Consider the following 17,670-nt stretch of genomic DNA (forward strand, 5'->3'; position numbering starts at 1 on the left):
CTCAATTCTAATAAGGAGGATGAACCTAGAGCCTATTAGATAGAGTGACGTAAGTAAGAAAGAGAAAAACAAACATCATATATTAATGCATATTTATGGAATCTAGAAAGTTGCACCTATATGTCGGGCAGCAATGGAGACACACACATAGAGAACAGATGTGTGGACGCAGTGAGGGGAGGAGAGAGTGGACAAATTGAGAGAGAAGCATGGAAACATATACATCACCATATGTAAAAGTAGATAGCCAGTAGAAATTTTCTGTATGAAGCAGGGAGCTCAAACCTATGCTCTGTGACAATCTCAAGGGGTGGGATGGGGTGGAAGGTGGGAGGGAGGTCAAGAGGGAGGAGCCATACATACACCTAAGGCTGGTTCATGTTGACATATAGCAGAAACCCACACAGTAATGTACACAACATTTTTATAACAACAAATTATCTCCAATTAAAAATAAATTTAAAAACTTATGCATGGGGAAACAGAATGATAAGGTGAATGTCATGGTGCAGGAAATGCAGACTATGGCTGTGATGCATCTGCCATCTTGTCATGAGGGGAGCGGCAGGGGACTCAGGAACTCTGGTCCATCCACATCTTGTTGTATCTTTGGTGACAGAGTTCCCTGGTGCTAATGGGTCCCAGAACCAGTCTCTTAGGCAACATCCTTTAAATATAACAGCATATGATCTTTGTTATCTCTTTATTTTTTTAATGCTGCTTTTTACAATTCTGATCATAAAGGAAATGCATGTCCTTGATAGAAAACTTCAAAATAAACAGAAAAGGAATAAAGACATTAAAATCCAGTAAGTTGGCTCTTCTCACTGAACCTAGTGACTTACAGCTTTGCAGTATTAACTATTGAACCCTTGCAACTATCCTGTGAGGCTAGGACAATTCCTGTCCCCATTTTTCAGACGAAGAAACCGAAGCCCAGAGAAACGAATTCATGTGCCCACTACACAGGCCAGAAAAGTGTTCTGCAATTAATGAATGAACTGTATGAACACTTTCTGTACAACTTCCATCCCGGGAGGTCACAGGCCACCCATTGATACATATTCCTCCATTTCTAACATCTTTGTTCACTCACTCACACAACATACACAACTGCTTTTGCAAAAACGCTCTGTGAAAGAGCTGCTCCACAGGTTGAGGCCTGAGCAGCCACCCAAACAGCCCATAGAAAAGGGGACCTTCCCGTGGGGGCAGGCAGAGAACAAACAACAAAAATGGATGATGAGGCAGATGGTGCTGAAGGTTACCAGAAAGTCCAAAGAGAGAAGGCACGTCTCAGTTTGTTCCCAGGCACCTAAGACAGAACTGTTGGGAACTTTGGCTTTTCCTCTAATGAAAGCCATTAGATGGTTGTAAGCAGACAGCATAATCTTATGTATATATATATATTTAAATCACTTCATCCATCCATCAATGCACAAAGTGCTTAGAGAGAGGAAGGGAGGAAGAGAGGAATTATTTTCAACATGTGAATGAGAGGCAGGGCAATGTAATCTTTTAACAGGTGGTGTTCTCTTCTGTTAATCTTTCCTTGTGACATTAGATCTGCCCCAAGTTAAAGAAAAGTTTTAGGTTTCTGACAGTTTTTCAGAGGTTCTGACGATTTCTGGGAATGTTTGCAAGGATAGATGCAATAATAATCCACGCGCAAATCTGTCTGTTCTGACTCTGTCACTCCCCACTCCCCACCCTCCCCCCCTCCCTTTCTCCCCACCTCTGTTCCATTTTATACACATATTGACCAAGTCATGTTGAGTAAATGTGCTATTTCTAATCCCCAGTATCTCAGACCCTAATCTGGAAATAATATGGTTGGAAATGTAGTCAGAGAAGATGGGGTGGGCTTACTCCATGTGAGGATGAAGGCAGAGATTGGAGTGATGTTTCCACAAGCCAAGGACCACCAAAGATTACCAGAAAACCAGCAGAAGCCAAGAGAGGGACAGGGGGCAGGGTCTCCCTCACAGCCTCAGAAGGAACCAACCCAGCCCACACCTTGGTCTTGCACGTCCAGCACCGTGAGAGAACACGCTTCTATAGTTTAAGTCATCTAGTTTATGGTATTTTGTTACAGCAGCTGGAGCAAACCAGTGCACTCCTCAAGCACATTTTGCATTATACACATTTCTCCTCTGTCTTCCATGTGACTTTAGAACCCCTTGAAGTGGGGCCCAGAGGGGTATTCATCTTTGGACCTCAGACAGGGTATTCAATAAACGCTAATGTGATTGAATGAGTTGGTGAGCAAGGGAATGAAAAGAAGGGACACATGGAAGGCTTGGCTACCACTAAGGCAGAACAGGAGCTGACCTTCAGGTTAAAAAAGGTGTGCTTAGCAAATAATGTGAGGGCAAGCTTCCATCCTTGGGCCACCCTCCCCTCAGAGCCCCTTGTTTTCTCCTCCGAGTGACCACAGGTTGATAAGGAGACCAGGTCTCAGTGCTCCTTCACTATCAGTTTAGAGAGATGATGAGATCCCTACCTAACCCCAAACAAATGCCAAAGAATGGCGACACAGTGGGCCACTAAATGCAGCAGGGTCAGCTTCATCAATCCAATGCTATCTTACAGAAACATGAGCTGTTGGCTACCCCCAAATGTGCAGCCTCTCCAATCACATTAGTTGTTATAACAACCCCAAACTATAAAATGTCCAAGCTTTAAATCACCCTTGGGAAAGATTCGATCTTAATGAAGAATTCTGATTTCTCAATTTTGGGGCTAAGTGCATGCAGGCTCAGTCTCTTAGTGATGTCTGACTTTTCACGACCCCACAGACTGTAGCCCACCAGGCTTCTCTGTCCACGGGATTCTCCAGACAAGAATACTGGAGTGGGTGGCCATTTCCTCCTCCAGGGGATTTTCCTGAGCCAGGTATCAAACTGTGTCTCCTGGGTCTCCTGGATTGCATGAGGATTCTTTAAAATTTGACCCAAACCTAAAATGGGACAATTCATAAGCATGAACTGAACTTTGCTTTGACACTGCTTTCTTCCTGTGTTTGCCATTCTAGGAATTCCAGAGTAAGTATTTGATTTTATTTTTCTGCTTTTTTTCCCTCCAAGTTTGCTCTTTGGACCACCTGCTATTAAAATCATCAGAGATGTCATTGTTTTCAAATTGGATCTGATGGCCCCTCAGACAGAGTTACTAAGTTAGACAGGGGAGCAGGGCAGAGGCACCAAGGGGGACATAGGAGAGCATCCTGCATCCTAATGAACTGTTCAGCTCGTTCATACCCAAGAAAGGCTGAGATCTGTTTCTCTGGGTTCCATTTCTCTGACACAAAATAAAGTAGTGGAGGATGAAGATGACATTAACACAAATTAGTTTATATGCTAAAGAGAAAGACTTGCACTTCATAGGATGAAAAGAAATCCAGACACTTTTTATAGACCAGGATTGGGGACTAGGAGGGAGCCAGTGGTTGCTTCCAGAGCCCCAGAGCCAACACCAGGAGCCCAGTGTCTTTCAGAGAAGCCTTAGGGAGCTCCAGGGAAGAGCCCATGGTGGGGGTGCCAGGCAGGCTGGACAGCAGATGTCCTTGGGATCAACCAGAGCTTCTCTGAGATTATCTCTTAGAAATAATGGGATTTCAAAGAAGAAAGGATTTTATCGCTCCAAGGAACACATTACTGAACTTCAATTAAAAAAATAGAAAATTAAAAAAAAAAAAAAAAAGGTTTGCCAGCCTTCGAGCATTTGCGAATAAAACAAAATCACAGTGAAGTGAAATATGGGAAAATCAGCAAACATCTGTATCACAATGGCAGCATGAGCTGCTGTTTCTTTCCTTCCTCTCTGCTTTCCACAGAGTGAGGAGAGAGGTCATGATAAAATTTAAAAAAGATTCCTGAATTTGTTCATGAAAAGGACGACATAGCATAGGCATCTATATTAAGATTAAGGCATATTCTCTGTATCTGGACATAATCTGGGGCAGTCCTCGTGTGTCTCATTTTTGTCTAATGACCCTATTACTTAAAAAAACATTTTTTACAAATATTTTAACATTCCCATTTTTTCTTAGCTACTATGGAAAAAACACGATAAAAAGACATCCTCCTTATGCCCCTATCGCCTACAGTTTCAGTTGAAATAACTAAATGTTTTTATATTGCGATGCATTATATATTTAAAGATGCTTTACTTTCAGATATGCTCCATCCTCGATATCCTCATTGGGATTCACAAATCCTTAACAAATATTGACTAACCATCAGCTGTCAAGCTCATGGGCCGTTCCTTTTGCATCTGATGCCTGCTCACTTCCTCTTTACATGCACAACTGAAAACCAGAAAAGCGAAACACCCTTTACTCACTAATTCATTCACTAAACATTAATTAAGGTTCATTTAGATTCTCGAGAAAGTAGAATACAGATCAAACAACAATTCCTTAAGAAGCTTCCATTGATTTTTCCAGAGAGAACCAATTTTCTCTCCTCCTCCCATGGGACTAAGAGACTTCCCTTTCACATGCACACAATCTTCTTCCCGTCGATCTGAATTAGAGTCCATTCCTTCATCACCCTCATTCGACAGGGTGAGCTTCTGGGGTACCACAACCATGTTTTGCTTTCTTTGTGTGTTCTACTCTCACCAATATGACTTATATCCTCCCCAGTAGTCCAAAACTTAGTAAGGGAGCCACAAATAAAATTTTCTAGATAGGACACAAAAACTTAAAAAACATAAATCAGGAAAGAGATTGATAATAAACAGTGACAAAAAGAAATTCTCTGCCCTTCAGTCCTACTTTTTCTCCACTGCTTTATGTCAAAATGCCCTAAAACATCCACCTTTTTTCCATCCTGTTCCTTCTTGGATGCATTCCAGTCCAGTTTTAGCCACATCATTCCACCAACAAATAATACTGAGCCAGTCGCCTAACCACAGAGAGAAAACATTGTATTAACACATGAACTGTATGTTGCAAATGAGAGAAAATGCAGCTGCTTATCAACATAGCCTTGATACAGCTGAGGTCTCTGTACATCAAAACATCATGAATGTCATTTGTACTGGTCATCCTTATTTTTATTTTTGTTGATCTATGTTTTCACATTTTACAAAAAGGATATGTGTACATTTTTAAGAAGGAAAAGGCAATTCACATTGCTACAGTCTAACCAACCCAGAAGCGTCCGCAATGGAGCCTATTTCAATATTTACTCCACACCATGCTGTAGTAACAGATGCTTTTAAGCACATCTTTGAAAGGGAATCTATGTGGAAGGTGAATTTACAAACAGAATAATGCCCAATCTCATAAGCATCAGGTAATGTTCTAAATATGCAAGAATGCACTGAAAAGCTCAAATTCAAGTTTTTTAAGAAAAGAATGGTAAAAATAACCCTCCTCAAAAGCTGTCATCATCAATAAATTATGTTCATACCATTTATTTTGGTCTAGTTTATTTAGTGAGTTGAAAGTTAGTTTCTTGCTAATTAAATGAATAGAAGTCTTTTCCAGAGCTGCAATTTTAAACCTATCTGTTAGAAAACGCTGACGTGTGCTCATCACTATGAGACAGTGGGTTTCTATGATTTATAGGAATGGATATTCCTTTCTTACAGGGTCTCCATCTGAGGCAGACCCTATATGAATTTTTTAATCTATTGAGAAGTAAGAGAGTACTGACAGCTCGAAATTTTTAAAAATCAAGACTTAGTAATAAGGAAAGGTATTTTGGGCAAACATTTGCAAACCTGTGAGTTTTCAGATATAGATATACATGTATTATAAGACTTGAGGCCAATGTTTTGCAAGTTGCAGCATATTAAATCTATTTAAATGAACCTTAATAAATGAAACAGTAAGACCACCCTCAAGGAAGAATTATTTTTCTAATGTATTGATGTCCAGAAAGACTGAAGAAATGTACTCAAATTCAGCAATATTTACTGCTCTGAAAATCATAGAAAGTAAGTAATCAAAGGTAAATCTAAATTCAGACCTGGTAGATGTCACAACAGACAGCGTCAGTGTATAGCTGTGGTCCTGAAGTGCTCAGTCATGTCCAACTCTTTGCAGCCCCATGGACTTTAGCCCATGAGACTCCTCTGTCCAGGGTATTTTCCGAGGAAGAACACTACAGTGGTTTGCCATTTCCTCCTCCAGGGGATCTTTCCCACCCCACCCAGGGGATCGAACCTGGGTCTCCTACATCTCCTGCATTGCAGGCAGATTCTTTACAGCTGAGTCACCTGGGAAACCCTGAGCAAGCCTCTTAAAGAGGTTTAGAGTCTGGCTGTATCCCTGATACCCAAGAAGAATGCCACGCACAGAGCTCAGCAACTAGAAACAATGAAAAAGCCAAGCAGAACCCACAAAAGAAGGTGGAGATAAGGCTCAGAAGCTCAAAGATTTAACAAAGGAAGCCACTTTCCTAAAAACACACAGCCCTTTTGCTTCCTTTCTTACTTACTGAGACCAGTTGTCTCATATTTTCAAAGAAGGACGTGATTATTCAACATCTATAGAATGTTTCAAAAATAAATATTTAATCTCAAAAGAGGAAAGTTAAAATGCCACTTATAAACACCACTGGAAATGACCTACTGATGTGAACTTGAAGCTGTAATAAAAGAAAATATGCAGGGTTAAGAATGTCACAAGGAACAGGTGTTGGCCAGAAGTCTTCTCCCACGTAATATGGAAGCTGGACGGATGCAGTTAGGGTGATCAGAGTTCTCTGGAAGTGGGACTATGGCAGGAAAAATGTGTTTCAGTCCAGCCAGAATGTCTCCTATTTATACATCTTCTATATACTGTGTGCAGGGGAAGGGAAATGGCAACACACTCCAATATTCTTGACTAAAGAATTCCGTGGACAGAGGAGCCTGGTGGGCTCCAGTCCGTGGACTGCAAAGAGTCGGAGATGACTGAGCGACTACCACATGCATACACTGTGTGCAGCAGTGACCCAGATGGTAAAGAATCTGCCTGCAATGAAGGAGACCCAGGTTTGATCTCGGGGTCAGGAAGATCCCCTGGAGAAGGAAATGGCAACCCCCTCCACTATTCTTGCCTGGAGGATTCCACGGACAGAGGAGCCTGGCATCCACGAAGTTGAAAAAAGTCGGACACAACTGAGCAACCAGCACTTTCACAACAAAAAGATGAGAAGGCCTCCGATGTCTTTTGGCTAGTAGGTTGTTTTTATTGTTTTGAGACAGACATCGTGCACTTTTTAAAGGATTAATTTAATCAGAAGACCATGAGATGATGGAGCAGAAATGAGATAATGTGTGTACAAATCAAGGAACATCAAGGACCACCAGCACCACTGGGTGATGCAAGAGTCAGGAAGTACTCCTCCTGAGAGCTTTCAGAGGGAGCGCAGTCCTGTGGCACCTTGATCTCGGATTCCTAGGCTCTACATCTATGACAGCATATGTTTCTGCTGCTTTAAGCCTCCCAGTTTGTGCTAATATGTTAGGGCAACCCCAGGAAAATAATATGGTAGCCATTACTATCATTGTTGTGGTTAATCCATCAGGCAAACTTTTCCAAATGAAAAATATCTTTCAGTTTGCGTTTGATAGTCAAATTGAACTTGAGAGGCAAGTATCAATTTTTTTCTAAATAAAGAAACTAAGCCATGTATTCATTATCATTTAACTAAAAAGATGTAAAACCAGGCACAATGTGGGCCAGGTTAAATGCATGCATGCTCAATCGTTCAGTTGTTTCTGACCCTTTGTGACCCCATGGACTGCAGCCCATCAGCCTCCTTTGTCCTAGAGTTTTCCAGGCAAGAATACTGGAGTGTGTTGCCATTTCCTACTCCAGGAACCTATTTGCTAATCTTCACGAATCCGGGGAAACAGTTTTTCTCAGAGATCCTTCAGTGAGGTGATTAAGCCCAGTGATTTCTGGAACTTCACCTGTATGGGTGCTCTAGCAAATGGAAAAACCTCACTTCTAAGTTCCACCTGTTATTCCCAAGTTGCTGTTTCAATATTTTATAAAAGCCAAAAGCACGTGAGGAGCCAAAGAGGCTGAGAGCAGTGACCAGAAGCATGGCCTTGGCGCCTGCCATTTACACCCGGGGAGCCTGCGTTCCCTGAGCTGGAGAATGGCTCTGACTCTGACACCAGGGGCTGTGGGAACTGTGTGAGGTGATGCGTGAAGGGCTCGTCCTGGCCCCTCAGCAGGCTGGGCTGCAGACCTGCCCTGAGCAGCATCAGACATCAGCTTTGCATGTTCACTGCACGAGGGAGGGAAGGACCATGGCAGGGAGCAGACGGCCTCTGGAACTTCCCAATGACACTAGAAACACTTTGGAACCAACACATGTACTTCGAGTCATGAATGGTGTTTCAGGACGTTTGTCCCTATTTGTCTACTGCAGTAGTCTCAGCCCTTCCACCTACCCCCACCACCCCCACACAGCCACGTGTGCCTGTCATGAAGGAGAACAGTGAGCTGGGTGGCAGGGTGGCAAGCCAAGGGGTTTCAGGGCAGAGAGCTGGCTCCAGATTCAGTCTCTCCTGCTGAGAGGAGTGGCACATGGAAATCCTTGGAGGATTTCCCACCCTTGCTAAGCCTTTACTCCCTCTTCCATAAATGAAGATCGTAATATCAGTAATACCACTGCTATAGCTCAGCGGTAAAGAATCCGCCTGTCAAGTAGGAGACCTGGGTTTGATCCCTGGGTGGGAAAGAAGGAAATGGCAACCTACTCCAGTATTCTTGCCTGGGAAATTCATGGACAGAGGAGTCTGGTGGGCCATGGTCCACAGGGTCACCAAGAGTTGGACACAACTGAGCGACTAAGAACAGAATATCAGTAATGAGATGGTCATGAATCTGAAATCATGTGATGCAGTGTCTATGGCCCAGCCTAGAATGTGCTTCCATCTTCCCTCACAAGACTCCCTGCATAAAACTCATATGAAGAACCCTGCCTCTTTCATGACACAGGCATTTGAGGAGGGCCAGCGTGTAACGGTGGCTCAGACAGTAAAGAATCAGCCTGCAATACAGGAGATGTGTGTTCGATCCCTGAGTCAGGAAGATCCCCTGGAGAAGGAAATGGCAATCCACTCCAGTATTCTTGCCTGGAGAATTCCATGGACAGAGGAGCCTGGTGGACTACAGTCCATGGGGTCACACAGAGTTGGACACAACTGAGTGACTAAAACTTTCACTTTCACAGTGTGGAAAGAAAGTCCATGTCCTGGGGAAAATGAACTTCAGGATCTACAGGGGAGACACTTAGGGTGGGAAACCATGGAGGGAGCAGGGAGTGGCGTCTGAGAGCAGTGAACTCAGTATAGTTGGAGGCAGCACTTCACTGGGTCAGGGGAGGTGTCTCGGAGAAGGGCCCCTTCCAGGCTGGGGGCTTCACCCGTTCCCTGGGCAAACTCAGGCCGGAGCAAAACCAAAGTGGACAACAGACGATGAGCTTTGTCTGAGACAGTTATGGGTTTAATGTCACCACCAGCCAGGCCTTTAGACCCTGGACGAGTGGCTAAGACGAACCTCAGCTGCCACACATGGGTGACAGGACATGCATACAGAGCACAGTATCTAGTCCCCCTGAGCACAGGGATGAAAGCAAACAGAAGTCTCTCCAGCCCACCCGCAGGCCTCCAGCGACCTTTGGTTTTTAACATTGCTTTTATTCCTTTGAGATGCAGTCCATTCATTTAAAAAAATGATAACTTGGACTACTCTTCGAAAAGTCTATAGATGACATTTCCTAAAGCTGGATCTGTGACTTAGTTAATGTTTATTGGGATTAAGTTACCGCTGGGCTCACCCTAAAACCCATCTAGTCAAACAGAAGTGCAGAACTTGGACGGGAAGTCCCGTCCCTGCCCTCACCACAGCACCTTTCTGGGAGAGGACTAGTGAAAAGGGGGTTCTGTTCCAATGGTCAGGGCTGTGGTGAGGTCAGGGGGATACATTAAGAAGGCTGATATCCTGTTCTGGGGTTGACTGGACAGCATTTTGTGAGACCCTAGTCACCCCCATCCAAATTTCCCTGTTTAAGACCATGCAAAGCAACCAAAATGGTGCCCCAAAGCGGTCAACTCTTGATCAGGAAGGGATCTTTTTTCTTTTCTCTTAAATATGTGTATGTGTATGGGTGTGTGTGTGTGTGTGTGTGTGTATTTAACTTTTTATTTTATGTTGGAGTACAGTTTATTACGGGCTCCCCCAGTGGCTCATTGGTAAAGTGTATGACTCTGTGACCCCACAGACTATACAATCCATGAAATTCTCCAGGTCAGAATACTGGAGTGGATAACCTTTCCCTTCTCCAGGGGATCTTCCCAAGCCAGGGACTGAACCCAGGTCTACCGCATTGCAGGCAGATTCTTTACCAGCTGAGCCACCAGGGAAGCCCAAGAATGCTGGAGTGGGTAGCCTATCCCTTCTCCAGAGGATCTTCCTAACTCAGGAATTGAACCAGTGTCTCCTGCATTGCAGGTGGATTCTTTACCAGCTGAGCTACCAGGAAAGCCCATGTGTGTGTGTGTGTGTGTGTGTGTGTGTGTGTGTGTGTGTGTGTGTGTGTGTGTGTGTGTGTGTGTATACACATATATATTTGACTTTTTAACTTTATGCTGGAGTATAGTTTATTATGGGCTTCCCCAGTGGCTAGTAAAGAATCCACCTATAATGAATGAGCTGCTGGAGACACGGGTTCAATCCCTGGGTCAGGAAGAATCCCTGGAGGAGGAAATGGCAACTCACTCCAATGCTCTTGCCTGGGAAATCCCATGGACAGAGGAGCCTGACAGGCTATAGTCCACAGGATTGCAAAGAATCAGACACAACTGAAGTGACTTAGCAGGTATGCATATAGTTAATTAATACTCCAGTATAATCATATATAATCAGTATAATCATATATAGTATCACTGGCATAGTGAAGGATAGAGAAGTCTGGCATGCTGCAGTTCATGGGGTCACAAAGAGACACGACTTAGCGACTGAACAATCACAAAATAGTTGATTAACAATTTGGGGATAGTTTCAAGTGTAGAACAAAGTGATTCAGTTAAACGTATGCTTGTATCTATTCTTTTTCAAATTCTGTCCCCATTTAGGTGATTACAGAATATTGAGCAGAGTTCCCTGTGTTATACAAGTAGGGCCCTGGTGGTTATCCATTTTAAATATAGCGCTGTGTGGGACTGCCCTGGCAGTTCAGAGGTTAGGACTCCAAAGGACCACTGCAGGGAGCATTAGTTCGATCCCTGGTTGGGGAACTAGGATCCTACATGCTGAGCAGCACAGCCAAATATTAATAAATAAATAAAAAATAGGAAGTGCTCTTTACCATCCTCTGTCCCCACCCTACCCATCCCCGGGAGGAGGTGGCCTCACTGTCCTTGGGGCGAAGATCCAGCTCAGAAGGAAGCAGCAGCCGCCCTCTGGCCATCTCTGTAATCTCCTTGGCTGCACATTCCCTCCCTCCCACCCCCCTCTTCCTTCTCAAGTCCCTGCTCTTAGAAATGTCTTAAACCAGAAACTGAGGGAAACACGACATGGTGGCTCCAAATCCAGTCAGCCCGAAGCTACTCTGAGCCCACACCCAGCGCCGGGAGGTACCTGAACGTGAGTTCCCTGGAAGCCCAGCACAGTCATCTGCTCTTCACAGCCCTGGGATGCAGCTGTCAGACCACATGAAAACCACTCTCCTCAAGGTTAAAACTTTAATGCACTGTTTACACATTGAAGCAAAAGAGGTTTGCATACTTAATGGAGCACAGAAAATTGAGAGACAGAGCACAAAGTATGCTTTAAAGGGAAAGAAAGGGGGTGGGGAGCTGAGCAGGAGGAAGGCAGACCCTCCGGACTCCTGGGGCACAGCTGAGAAGAAATCCATGCAAGTGGGGGGCAGGTCTCTCTCCCATTTCTAAAGGATGGTCACCTTACCACGGGGCCCCTTTCTAAAGGCTGCCCCCTCCCTCTGTTCTGCCAGCAGTGGCCCCAGGGCAGTCTCCTTCAACCGGGCATTAAATCCTGGGAGTAGACTCAGTGTCAGTCTGGGAACCCTGAAAGTCCTCCCTGGAAAGGCAGGCAGGGCAGGGGGAAGCCCCCCCACACATCTCCTCTGCAGACACGCAGGGTGCCCACAGCCCCCGGAGTCAGGAGGAATTCCTAATTCCTCCGCGTGTCATCAGCCAGGGGCGCCCGGCACAGGCAGCCTGGCATATGGTGTCTGCAATTTTTTTAGTGATAAGTGGCGGGCGTGTTAGCGGAGCCGCGGAGAAGCACGAAGAGTCGGTTGGCTAATCACTCCCCGTCTCCTGCACCCTCGGGCGGAATCCTATTGCTTTATGCAGATGAGCTCATAACAGTTTCTTCAATTTGGCTTTTATAGAAAAAAGTGCCAGCTCCTCACACTGTGTCAACAGCCACCCGAGGGCCTACCACTTTACAACGCGAGTGTATTACTATTTAAAGACAAGCTTTTAGCCGAACATCGGTGCTGCCTTCAGAGTTTAATTACCGCCCTCCCCATGGGGCCCAATGAGCCAGCGACTCCTCCCAAGGGGCTTCTGCTTGGTGATGATCTTTAACTAAGTAAGTAAATTCCAAACGGGCTGGGCTTAAAGCACACGCATCTGATTTCCTACTCTGCTTTGAGACTGTGGATGACTGGTAATGAGGCGTGTGCAATTCAGGCTCCTGGGCAATTAATTTCCCATCGGAAACAAAAAACAAAAATCTATTGGAAAGCACATATAATAATCCAGTAGCATATAATATACATTTTAGGCAATATATATATTACAGATGTATGTATATATGTTACAGATAATGTATCTTAAAATATATGTTAAATTTGTATCTCCTTTTCTGAATTTGAGTTCTGAGAAAGAACTCAATAGCAGAAGCAAGCACGTGAAACCACTTCCAACTTTATTAAAGCAGTCATTTAACTCTAACACCAAAAGAGGGCCTTCTCCTCTTAAAATCCTTTCTCAATGTACTGAGTTGAATGAAGCGGAATTGAAAGGATGCGTCCCAGCTTCTTTGCTTCCTGCATAGTGATCATTAAACTATGAATTGCTCTTTTTTCCAAACCACAGTGCTTTTGAACTGTGGTGCTGGAGAAGACTCTTGAGAGTCCCTTGGACAGCAAGGCTATCAAACCAGTCAGTCCTAAAGGAAATCAACCCTGAATACTCATTGGAAGGACTGTTGCTGAAGCCGAAGCACCAATACTTTGGTCACTTGATGCAAAGAGCAGACACACTGGAAAAGACTCCTATACTGGGAAAGATTGAGGACAGAAGGAGAAGGGGGATGAGATGGTTGGATGGTATCATCGACTTAATGGACATGAGTTTGAACAAACTCTGGGAGACAGTGAAGGACAGAGGAGCCTGGCTTGCTGCAATCCATGGGGTCATAAAGAGTCGGACAGGACTTAGCAACTGAAAAATAACAACAACAACAACACTTAAGTAGACAGGGATTTGGGATGTATAACTCTTTTGTGGAGGACAGATTGATAGGTTAATAGTAGCACACGTTGAAATTTTATCCAAAAGTAGTCCAGAGAGTTAAAAATCCAGTAAAAGCCATTCAAGGTTGAAACGGGGTAAAACATCAAGAACACTTTTATTGTCTTGTTTTTTAAAAATACAAAAAAAAAAAAAAAAGATGAAACAGGCATCATTTCCATTTTTAGCTAAACCAAGTGGCAGAATGCTCCTGAGGTGGTGACTGAGCTCCATGAAGGCTAAGGTATTACGTTTTCATTCCAGAAAATTCCAGAAGCTTCTTTGATCATCTACTTTGAAATTAAAAAAAAAAAAAAATGCACCAAGGTTGTGCAGCTATGCTGATGAAGAGAACAGGGGACAGCTACGTAGCATAAGTGGAGATCTTAAGTGACAGTCTCCCATCATTTCTGTAGCCAATCTGTTAGAGGAAACACTGACTGAACCCTCCCCCCCCACCCTGGCCAGGCACCATAGTAGCTATTTGCATAATTTACAGCAGGGGGTCCTGCTAAGGACCATGGGAGTAACAAGCCACCACCAACGGGAAGAATTCAGGAAAGGTCAAAAGGAGACTCCACTCTGCATCCTACCAACCTCCCAGAATCCTCCTCGCTGGCATCCATCTTGGCTGAGCAATGCATGCACCACCAGGAAGGACCCTGGGTCAGAATGATCAAAGACAACCCAGAAACTAACCTCATCACCATAAATCCCATGACTGCAAGCCACATGGCAGAGCAGTTCTCCTGGGCTCCCTTACCCTCCAGATCTCTGCCTGGGAGCTCCTTGCCAATAAAGTCTCTTGCTTTGTCAGCACATGTGTCTCCTCGGACAATTCATTTCTGAGTATTACACAGGAGCCCACTCTTGGGCTCTCAAAGGGGTCCCCCTTCCTGTAATCAGACTCATCTTCCATTGCTGGGCAACATTTGGGTTCTACTGGCAACAAAGAGGAGAGAATGGGTGAGAATTTGCCTCTTACCTCTCTGCTAGCCTTCCAGACAACCCAAGTGGCCCCGAATGGCAGAGTCCAACAGAGCAGCTGGTAAAAGAGAAGGGGGTTTGCAGAACCCCAGCCTTAGCATCACATATCAGTGTGGAGAGGGTGGAGATGAAACACTTAAGTCAGAGAAATAAAACCGTTCAGTTACCTGCCGCTCTATGAGTTTCCTATTGCTCAGGAGGTCACAGGCTGAAATCAAGGGGTCAGCCAGGCTGGTCTCTCATGGGGAGGTTCTGGGGAAAACCACTCCCAAGCTCATTCCTGTTGTTGGCAGAATTCAGTCTCTAGAGGTTTGGGGGCCTCTATTTTCTTGCTGACTGTCAACTAGAGACTGGTCTCAGCTCCTAGAGGTCACCTATGTTCCTTGCCATGTGGCCCTTCCCCTCAATTTCTTCTCAAGCTCTGACCTCTCATGCAAATTTAAAGGTCAGGCCCACCCCGGTAATCTCCCCATGTAAGGTCAGTTTATCTGTGACCTCAATTACAGCTATGAAATCCCTTTAGCCACAGAAGGTAACATAATCACAGGAGCAAGATCTCATGACCCTTGGAGGTTCCTCCCACACTGGATGGGAGGAAATCATACTAGGACTCGGGTCTTTGAAGGTCACCTTAGAATTATGCCACTCACAGCAGTCAGTGTGTAGGAGATCCCTTCTGTTCTCCTAATTTAAAACTTTTTAAAGAGTGAGAATTCACAGGGAATTTTACCAGGACTTCCAGGTAGGTCCAAGCTAAGCTCTGGTAAAAGGTAAAGCTAAATTTTTAGACAAAATGCACTCAGACCAAAACTTTGACTACTTGGAATATTTTGAGTAAGAAATGAAATCGTGGGGCAAGGAAGTTCCACATCCATATTTGCAGCCTGCCAATGATCCCGGGTATCCCCAGGTGGCTCAGCAGTAAATAATCCACCTGCTAATGCAGGAGATGCAGGAGACGCAGGTTAGATCCCTGGGTCAGGAAGAACCTCTGGAGAAGAAAATGGCAACTCACTCCAGTATTCTTGCCTGGAGAATCCCGTGGACAGAGGAGCCTGGCAGGCTACAGTTCATGGGGTCACAAAGAGTCAGACCCGACTGAGTGACTGAGCATGCACACACACTCTGATTCCACCAGAAGCCACAATGCATGGGGATGACACGTGTGGACAAGGGCTGAGCTGGCTCCACCTGTGTTTTCTCGGCATGTGAAAGTTACACTCTGCAAGAGGGTTTCACGTCAGCTTTGAAAGGATGTTCTTCTTACTTAGCTGTCCTGTGAGATTGAGAGGCAAAGCAGACAAGAAAAGCACCAGAGCTACACAGTTCCAGTAACCTGATGTCACCCTCCTATCCTTGGAGGAGCCTCAAGGCTCCAAAAGTGGAATAACCAAAGAGGAAATAAAACTTCCCAACAGAAAGACAGAAGAGGGCTGTCCTAGTGGTCCAATGGCTAAGAATCCACCTGCCAATTCAGGGGACATGGGTTCAGTCCTTTCTCTGGGAAGACGCCACATGCCACAGGGCAAATAAGGTCATGTGTCACAACTACGGAGTCCGTGAGCTGCAACAAGAGAAGCGACTGCATTGAGAAGCCCATGAACCACAACTCAGAGTAGCCCCCGCTCACCACAACTAGAGAAAAGCCTTCAGACAGCAACGAAAGCTCAGCACAGCCAAAAGTAAATAAATAAATAAATCTTTAAAAAAGAAAGAAAGAAATAGAGAAGAATCACACACCAGACCCACCCACTGTGGGAGATGAATTCTCAGATGTACAATGAGGGTTAGGATGTGTGAAAGAAAGTGAAAGTGTTAGTCACTCAGTAGTGTCTGACCCTTTGTGACCCCATGGACTGTAGTCCACCAGACTCCTCAGTCCATGGAATTCTCTAGGCAAGAATACTGGAGTGGGGAGCCATTCCCTTTTCCTGGGGATCTTCCCAACCCAGAGACTGAACCCAGGTCTCCTGCATTGCAGGCAGATTCTTTACTGTTTGAACTAGGGATGTGTGGGCTTCAACACATGACATCTCTCAACTCTAATGCATCTAGAAACTCACCTTTCTGAGAAACAGTTTCACCGAGTACCCCATGTGCATCACCCTATGACTCCCTTTCAGCAAATCCACCCCTTTGCCTGAAATCGTCTGTTAGAAATATTTCTTCTTCCACAATCTAATATTCCATCTCAGTGACTCCACCTGTGTGCTGCTGCCAAAGGTTAACTGCTTCATTTATCAGAACCAGATCTCAAAATATATTTAAATCTAATAGGGCTGACCATGTCTGTGGGAAAATTCTTTCACTCTTTTTTCATCTAGAGAAATCAGCACTTACACAATCTTGATGCATTTTCACCTTTTTGCCTACCTTTGTGAATTAATGTCACTATGATTTGTGCCACATTAGTCTAGAGACTACAATGATATGCAGTGTCCTTAAAAAGTTTTCTCTTCATCCAACTTAAAAATGGGCATTCTTTCCTTTGCTTAATGTACTGCAGGGATGGCTGTCATAAAAGCACATTAAGATCATCTGGAAATGTTTTCTAATTTTGTTTTTTGAAGTCTAGGATTAGGATGCAAATCCAACCCGGAAATTGAACCATCCCTAAATTGCATCATTGTTTATCTGATTACCGCTCAAAACCATCTGCACTTAATTGTAAGACAACAAATCTTTTAACAACCAGCTGGGATTAAAGAACAAAGCCTCTTACAACAGTCTCTATTGGTATAGCTTAAAAATAAAAGCAGCAGCAGTACACATCCCAACATTTCTTTTTTTAAAACTCCATCAAGAGTTTTTGTTGATATAATCTGAGTGATGCTGTTATGAAAGTACTAGGGCTTATTTTTATGACCTCAGCAAGGGCATATGGACTGTTGCACTTCTGAGAATTTCCAGGGGATTCTAGAGACCCAGACAATAGCAGTATCTTATTCAAAGTTGCATTTCATATGGAAAGGCTGCTGGTGACATTATAGAAGTCTGTTGTGGCTTCTGTGAGATTATTGTGTGAAAGACACATTTGGTGTACAAGATTTGGGAGCTGTGTGTGATGGGAAGGCCCCTGCTTCATAACTTGCAACCTAAGGAAATACACATTTTGCTTAACTCTCTGCAAACAAATAAGATAGGGGCTTCCCTGGTGGCTCAAATGACAGAGAGTCCACCTGC

At 44.3% G+C, this 17,670-nt stretch overlaps 1 protein-coding gene across 1 annotated transcript in view; it reads right to left on the bottom strand.

Moving 5' to 3' along the window:
• The window catches only part of DSCAM (DS cell adhesion molecule), an 806,431-nt gene that overhangs the window by 472,463 nt on the left and 316,298 nt on the right, over positions 1-17,670 (bottom strand). The window lies entirely within an intron of this gene.

The sequence above is a fragment of the Cervus canadensis genome, chromosome 7, assembly GCF_019320065.1.
Source record: "Cervus canadensis isolate Bull #8, Minnesota chromosome 7, ASM1932006v1, whole genome shotgun sequence".
Taxonomy (NCBI): domain Eukaryota; kingdom Metazoa; phylum Chordata; class Mammalia; order Artiodactyla; family Cervidae; genus Cervus; species Cervus canadensis.